Raw genomic sequence first — 8,237 nt, 5'->3', positions numbered from 1 at the left:
AAAACAACCAGAAGCATTTCCCTTCTGAAAAGGCCATAATTACTGATTATTTCTCTTAAATTCTGGGAAAATAAGAGGGAGAGCCATGCGTACCTTCAGCCACAGAAATGAACATTTAAGTATGCGGGTACGTAGTATTGACTCCATTCTGCCTCTCCATAGAAGAATATCTCACTGTCTAGGGCCATCTCAAGAGCCCTAGTAGCTAGGACCAAGCATTCCTTGTACTGCAATATGCCACAGTAGAAAACACTGTGAATGCTTTGGATGTCTAACAATGATAAAAATTGTTTGACTTCTCATTTTCCTGCCAGGACAAAATTACTGGTGCCACCTTCTTGGAAACCTGGGTCTACAATAGTGCCAACCAAGTTCCTACTTGTAGAAAAAGACAAAGAAGATATTCAAAAAATCAACTTTATTTGCCAATTGTACCCAGAAGGAATTCTTTTCTGAATCCAGCCTTGTATTTTTTATTGACAGTAATAGTAATGACCCTTACAATGATGTTATAATTCCCTCCCTTGTCCTAAGACATAGTATATGGTGAAAGAAACTAATGAAGCAAAAGGCAGTCAATAAAAGCCTTCAAATCTGCTGTTTATAAAATCCTTCTAAAAGGAAAAATAAAACAGCCATTTTAATAAATTAAAATCCCTGACGCGCAGCTTGCTGGATGGCAGATTGAATAAAGATGGTCGACACGTCACACTGCAATACTTCCCCAGTGAATGATGACACAAATGCCAGATTTGCCCTTCTAACTGGTATTGATGCATTCAGGCAAATCCATATATCAATCAGTCTTTAGGAGCTAAGTGCCTGTTATGAGTCAATCCTCTGAGGCTCTCAGCTTCCCACATCTCCTAAGAATCTGAGCAGTGATTTGTAGTTACTGTAGTCGTTTATAATGCTTCATATCTCTCAGATTGTTCAGAGCCTAAAGCTAGAGCCCAGCCTATTTCACATCAGCCACATTATTGGCACAGGACAAGTGTGTATTGCTGTATGTTCTCCTTACCATGATGCTGGTGCCTCGCCTAATTAAATAAGATTAGTATCCTAATTACATTAGGTAACATTACAAAGTACATTTAACAGGTCTCCAGCCTGGTTTCTCCTCAGACCAATTTCAGAACCTCTTTAGACAGCACTCATATCATACCAAATGATATTGTGCTGCTGCATAAGATATGCAAGAGGACTGCTGACCACACTACTTGTATGTTATCACAAGCAAAATGGTAAAGGAGACATCAGGTAAATTGTGCATTCTTACCAAGGGACACATCGCTTAAAGGAAATGGACATTTCAATTTTGTGAAATAGTGATAATCAAATAGAAATGCTGTCTCCCAGAAGATTTGGTTTTTGTATTTTCTGATGCCTGAAAAAAAGACTCATTACATGTACCTTGCCTTGCCTTCATAAAGTCCTTAGAACAAAGATACTGAAGAGAGTACTCACCTGAAAACTATCCCCAAACTTCACAACCTAAATTTGAAATCTTAAATAAAGATCATCAAAGCCTGAAGACACATTAAATAAGTTGTAAGTTACATTTTCTGACAGGATTGCAGCAACTGAGAATTTTTCTTATGCTCGTGTTTTGGAGTTCACTTAAAATGCTCTTTAAAAAAAAAATATATATATATATAAGTATTTTATGTTGTCAGGTTGTTTGGTTTGAGGTTTTGTTCCTTTTCTCCCAGAAAAGAAAAGAAAATGAAAGATTCTGTGGGAAGAAATCATTAAAAGAAGGCACTCTGATTGCCATAAAAATGCCTGTGATTTATAAAAGAAAATCTGATTTTCAGTCACGATTAGTTGTTCTTACAAAGGAATAGGCTACCAATCCCAAATGACTCCATTCAGAACTCCATTATACCTAATTAAATCTTTTTTCCTTGCCTTAATAGAAGTTCTGAGTGTGAATAACTTTGCTTAAGCAGTTTCACAAGTCTGGCTACACTGAATTGCAGATGAAACCTCCCAGGAGCAGAACAAACCCCACCAAAACCCTCATAAACAAAATGCCAGCATCTGGAGCCAGAAAAAGAAGCACAGGGAGGAGAGGGAGAAGAATTACAGATCTGGGATTAGCCTATACATCAACAGCATCAAAGGGGAAAGAAAAGCTCTTTATTTATTGCTTACCAGCCTCCAGGGCATGAGCATCACTCAGCATTAGCATTCACCTTTATAACTGTGCTATGATTTACAGCTCCACCCTGGTGCAGACAGTGCTACCAGTTACACGCCTAAGAGAACCTGCACAGAGTGTATCCCAGATGCTTTCTCTTGCCTCTCACATAGGATATGTGAGATGTAAGAGATGGGTCTGATCTGCATTATTATATGAGTGCTAATAAAATATCACATTTTGGCACATTATGTAGAAATTTATATTCATACAGGTTAAGTTGATGTAGAATCGTATGCATATGTTAGGCAAAAGAAGACTTTAGTCTAAGGCACACAGCTGCTTTCATATAATCGCAGAATGGTTAGGTTAGAGGGGACCTTAAAATCACCTAGTTAAAACTCCACTGACGCGGACAGGATTGTAAACCACTACATCAGGCTGTCCATCACCCCATCCAGTCTGGCCTTCAATGCCGCCAGGGGTCAAGCATCCACAATTTCTCTGGGCAGCCTGTTCCAGTGCCTCACCACCTTCTGAGTAAAAAAATTCATCCGAACATCTGACCTAAATCTTCCCTATTTCATTTTAAAGCCATTCTCCTCTAACTTGATCTTCTCTCCTTGTCGTTACAGTGACTTCTGTCACTTATTTGTATTTATTTTTCTTGAGTTGTTTCACAGAGGCACCCATAAGATGAGATGGGGATGCTAAACATTTCTCAGAGCAAGCCTTCAAATGAAGATGGATTCTCAAATATTGGCAATGGTAATAGCTGGCTACTGACTGCTCAGGAATTCAGTTAATGTCCTAAAACCCACATTTTTTTTCAAGCTGACCAGTACCTTCTGTGTTACTGCCCCTATTTTTAGATGGTATGTTAATATTAGTAAGGCAAAATAGATAAAATATTTGAGAAATTAGAACAATTTGGTATTTGAATCAGATTCTTCATTGCTTATAGGCTTCCAGCTAACTATACCAGAGATCTTCATTACTGGAGAAAAATGGCTGCAAACCTGATATGCCAGATGAATTTGCCTTCTACTGAGATGGTCTAATGAGTTATAGAATTACAGAATTGTTAAGGTTGGAAAACAGCGCTTTCATCCAGTCCAACTGTAGACCCATCACCACCATGCCTACTAAACCATGTCCCTCAGTATCTCATCGACACGTTTCTTGAACATCTCCAGAGATGGTGACTCCACTACCTCCCTGGGCAGCCTGTTCCAATACACTATCCTTTGACGAGAAGAAATGTTTCCTAATATCCAACTGAACCTCCTCTGGAGAAATTTAGGACCATTATCTCTCATCCTGGTGATGGAGTACCTAATGCTGATGTGTTGGTTAAGCCAGTCAGACATCAAAGCACAGTGCTCTGACTTTTCCTGTCTGGATTCAAAGACAAACTATCCCACTTACCTCTGAGAATCTGTGACAAAGAGCTTAGAAAGGGTACACTACAAATGATGGACCTCAAGGTTTCTTTTTCTTGCTTTAAATATACAGTAAGAGCAGAATCAAAATTTTTCGCCATTTATTTGCTTTCTCCAGTTTCTTATTTATTTGTTTAGGGCAGAAGAGACCTAAATGTTTAGCTTTTATCATCAGACAAGAAGGGAGCCACAATCTGACCATTACAATCAGCTAAATTGAAGTTGGGTCTCCACATATCCAGATTAATTCTATAGGAAGGCATTTTCTTTTGGTTTCCAATAACATCAACCTTAGGGATGCATCTTTAAGCAGGTACTCATTGGATTTGAAACCTTTGATCCAATCCATTTTCCCTCCCACTTAGCCCTATATAGACAGCTGCTAAGCGCTTCAGAAACTCCTGTGCACAATGACCCAGGCATTACATGCTTTCCACCAACATTAAGTCTCAAACTTTATGCCTCCCTAAGGAGGAATGAAAGGCAACTGATTTTTTTTCTTTAAAGGTGATGCAGAGGACAGACTGTAGCAAAGGTTTTGTGCAAGGAGAGAGTAGGGAGAATTACTGCTAAGATTTTATTAGCATGCATAAATACTGTGATGTTTTTGATGCCTCAGGATATAGAAGCACAATCGTTACAATGAAGAACATATTTCTTTCTATCTTTCCATTGGTCCTACAGCACACTGGGTGATCCATCTTTCTCACAAGCTCTACGTAATCATATATATATATTTATGTATTTGCTTCTCACAAAGTGTTTAACCTTTTGAGCACTGCAATTTGAGATGTCAGGGAATGCACACTGCATTTTCTCCCTTCCAGCATTATCTTAGTTGGGGTGCAGAAGTCATATCATCAAATATAATGAATGAAGCATGAAAGATAAATGCCAGCCAGAGAGCCAGGAATGCTCAGTATGTGTACGTTTGCTCTGGCTAAACATGCCTGCAGTGTTCCCCACAACATCCTTCTCTCCAAATTGGAAAAATAAGGATTTGATGGGTGCACTTTTCAATGGACAAAGAACTGGCAGCAAGATTGAGTCCAGAGAGTGTTGGTCAATGACTCAGTGTCTGGATGGAGACCAGTGACAAGTGGTGTTCCTCAGGGGTCAGTACAGGGACAAACACTCTTTAATAACTTCTTCAGTGTCATCAGCAGTGGGATCTAGCAAGGTTGCAGATGATACCAAGCTGTGTGGTGTGGCCAACACACCTGAGGAACAGGATACCATCCAGAGAGACCTACTGAAGCTTGAGCTTGAGGAGGGCCTCATGAGGTTGAATAAATCCAATGACAAGATCTTGCACTTGGGTCATGTTCATGGCAACACCCACTATCAATACAATCTGTGGGATGAAGGATAGAGAATAGTTCTGACAAAAAAGATTTGAGGGTACTGGTGAATGAAAAGCTGGATATGAGCCAGCAATGCACCCTCACAGCCTAGAAAGTCTACCATATCCTAGCTGCATCAAAAGAAGCATGGCCAGAAGGTTGAGGGAGGTGATCCTGCCCCTCTGCTCTGCGTTAGTGAGGACTCACCTGCACAACACTGTTCAAATATGGAGTCCTCAGTACAGGAGAGACATGAATTTGTTGGAGCACATCTGGAGGAAGGCCACAGAAATGATCCAAGGGATTGAACACTTTTCCTGTGAGGACAGGCTGAGAGAGCTGGGGCTGTTCAGCCTGGAGAACAGAAAGCTCTGGGGATATCTGAGAATGGCTTTTCAGTATCTAAAAGAGGATTATAAGAAAGAAGGGAACAGACTCTTTAGCAGGATTTGTTGTGACAGGACAAAGGAAAATGATTTCAAGCCAAAAGAGGGGAGATTTATGTTAGAAATAAGGAAACTTTTTTTTATGGTAAGTGTAGTGAAGCAGTGGCACAGGTTGCTCAGAGAAGTGGTGGTTGCCCCATCCCTGGAGACATTCAGGGTTAGGCTGGATGGGACTCTCAGCGCCTGATGTATCTGTAGGTGTCCCTGTTCACTGTATGGGAGTTAGACCAGATACCTTTAAGGGTCCCTTCCAACTCAAATGACTGATTCTGTGAAAAGCTGCACAATGAGGATGGCTGGAACTATGAGGCAGAAGAGTAACAAGGGTATGAGTTTATACACATTTTTCAGAGGTAGAGAATGTAGCATGATTGTTCATAGACTTAGCAATGCAGATGCTTTTTTTAATTCAAACTTCATTCAGATGAAAAATGTACCACTAATTCTTCACTTAGAAATGGTTGGAAACTCATAAAATAAATGCTTAGTAACACACAGCAAAACAACACACTCTGCACTGGTGGGGGATCAAAACACTTACAGGAAGCAGGGAAATTGTTATCATTGAAAAGATGCATAATAGTTATTATTTGCCTTTTTTAGATTTTGAACAGGATACAATTTTCTGAAATTTTCCTTAAGCTTATATAAGAATGAAAATAGCTCTTCACACAATACTTCCAAAGAAAACTGCAAAACACAATCCACTCTCAACCTCCATTCAGTTGATTCATCCATGTGAATCAATTTTTTTCTAATCAGATGATTTATATAACTATGAAGCCCTCTATGAATTTTACAATTGAATGTATCATTTATGGTTATCTGCAATGAGGCTTGAAGCTTGGAATTAAAAACTTATTAGTATTTCCATTAGGAAAGTTCAAGAGCACAGACATAGAGGTAGACCAAATCCCAGAGTCCCCATCAGGCTCATACTGAATTATTTTTTTCAATTTTTCAGAATTTTCTCTTTGCTATGAATTATTTAAATGTCCCACATGAATTATTGAGTGTCCCACAGACACAGGCACGTTTCAAGGCCAGAAGGGACCACTGCAATCACTCAGCTTGATTTACTTTTTAATGCAGTTTATAGTCACACCTTTATCTTCTCACCGATCTTACCAGTCCTTTCCTCTGTGCTCCCATACTAATGCTCAGCAAATTCTATTACATACACCAGTGCCATGATTTCCAGGTAACCACATATGACCTCAGATGAGATGTTCTCTACCAATCTCTTTTGGATTTCTCTTTCATGTTACTGAACATGATAGCCTGCTCATCCCTTATTTTCTCAACCCTGAGTCACACACTTGTTTTCCCAGTCTGACAAATTCCTCTGACAGTGAAGTGACAGTGGACTAGGAGGAAATGTCCAGCTTTAACAATTAATGATATTTTAAAAGTAATTAATAATCAAGAACTATATAAAAAAAACCAGTGAGGCACTTTCCCCATGTACAGCTCGTAATGGTTTCTATTAGGAAATGCCACAAATATTTATGGTTAAAGATTATCTATGGATAATTTACTGACTTGCACTACAATCCTCAAATATACAGAAAATATATATACATAAAACGTCATCCTTACAAATAAATCTACCGTATTGATCAGTTTACTGACTGTGTGGCTATATGACAACCACATCACCACTTGTAAAGTGAAAGATGGATATTCAAGTCCCTAGACTAACATGGGGTTGACAGGAGACTCAGGTCTGGGTTTTCACATCCTAAGCATTTACTACCACTGTTTTTGTCTTTGGTTTTGAGGGACAGTTGGAATATTTTTATCTCCCTCAGTCATAGTTAAGCTACCCTATCCTGGCACTTAAGAAAATTTCCCCAAAGGCGGAGTGGGTTTTTTTTGTTTGTTTGTTTGCTTGCTTTTTGTTCTATCTTTGACTGATCGATCGATTTAGTTTGGTTTGTATTTGTTTCCTCAAAGTCCACATTTTGCTGAATCATTACTTCCTATTAAATATCACAGAATTGTAGAATATCTTGAGTCTGAATGGATCCACATTTTGACATTCCCAGGACCACTGAAAAATAACTGAGGGAGGTATCACAATGATATCAGTCAACACTTTTGTGTACCCTGGAATGAGTCACATTAGATCCCATAGACTTATATACATCCAGGTGAAACAGTAAACCTTGCATAAGTTCAGGGTTGGCTGTGAATTTATCATTATCGCCTTAACAGTCCTCCAACTTGGAGCTCTAAGGATCCCAAGGTCCATTGGTGGTGCTGTATTGAACCTTCCTGCTTTTTCTAGTCCTTTTTTATTAAGTGACCAACCTCATCAAGTAATAAACCGTACATTCAACAGTGTGCCTTTCATATAGTAATGCATACATAGTTATGAATCTTAGACAAACTTGGTCTACCAAATCTCATCTTTCAGTAAATGCAATCAGTATCAAAACTTCTAATTTCCTTGACTGTTAAAAATGTCAAAAGGAAGAAGAAAAAAAAAAAAAGACAGAGGTTACCACAATTACCAGCCCAATCTTTAGTAAAAGTACTAAAGAATTCACATAAATTATGTGCTTTATGTTCCCAAAAGTATATTAATCCTTCTCCCCCCAGACCGTTTCAAAATAATGTTGTTTCATTAGGGTGGCCAAAGCCAACAAAATTCAATATCAGGAAGGTCTATTGCATGTTCATGTCATCATTCACAACATTGGGAGATAATCGTAGTATAAGTAAGTCCAGAGTTTGGATCTTACAAGTGTTTATAGAAGCAAAAGAATATACTTTCTGCTTTAACACTTCCCATGATCACTCAATCAATCAATCAAAAAATAAGTGATAGAAAGAAGAAAAAAAGGAAGGAAGGGAGGGA

The sequence above is a fragment of the Meleagris gallopavo genome, chromosome 3, assembly GCF_000146605.3.
Source record: "Meleagris gallopavo isolate NT-WF06-2002-E0010 breed Aviagen turkey brand Nicholas breeding stock chromosome 3, Turkey_5.1, whole genome shotgun sequence".
Lineage (NCBI taxonomy): Eukaryota > Metazoa > Chordata > Aves > Galliformes > Phasianidae > Meleagris > Meleagris gallopavo.
Note: the sequence above shows the minus strand (reverse complement) of the source record.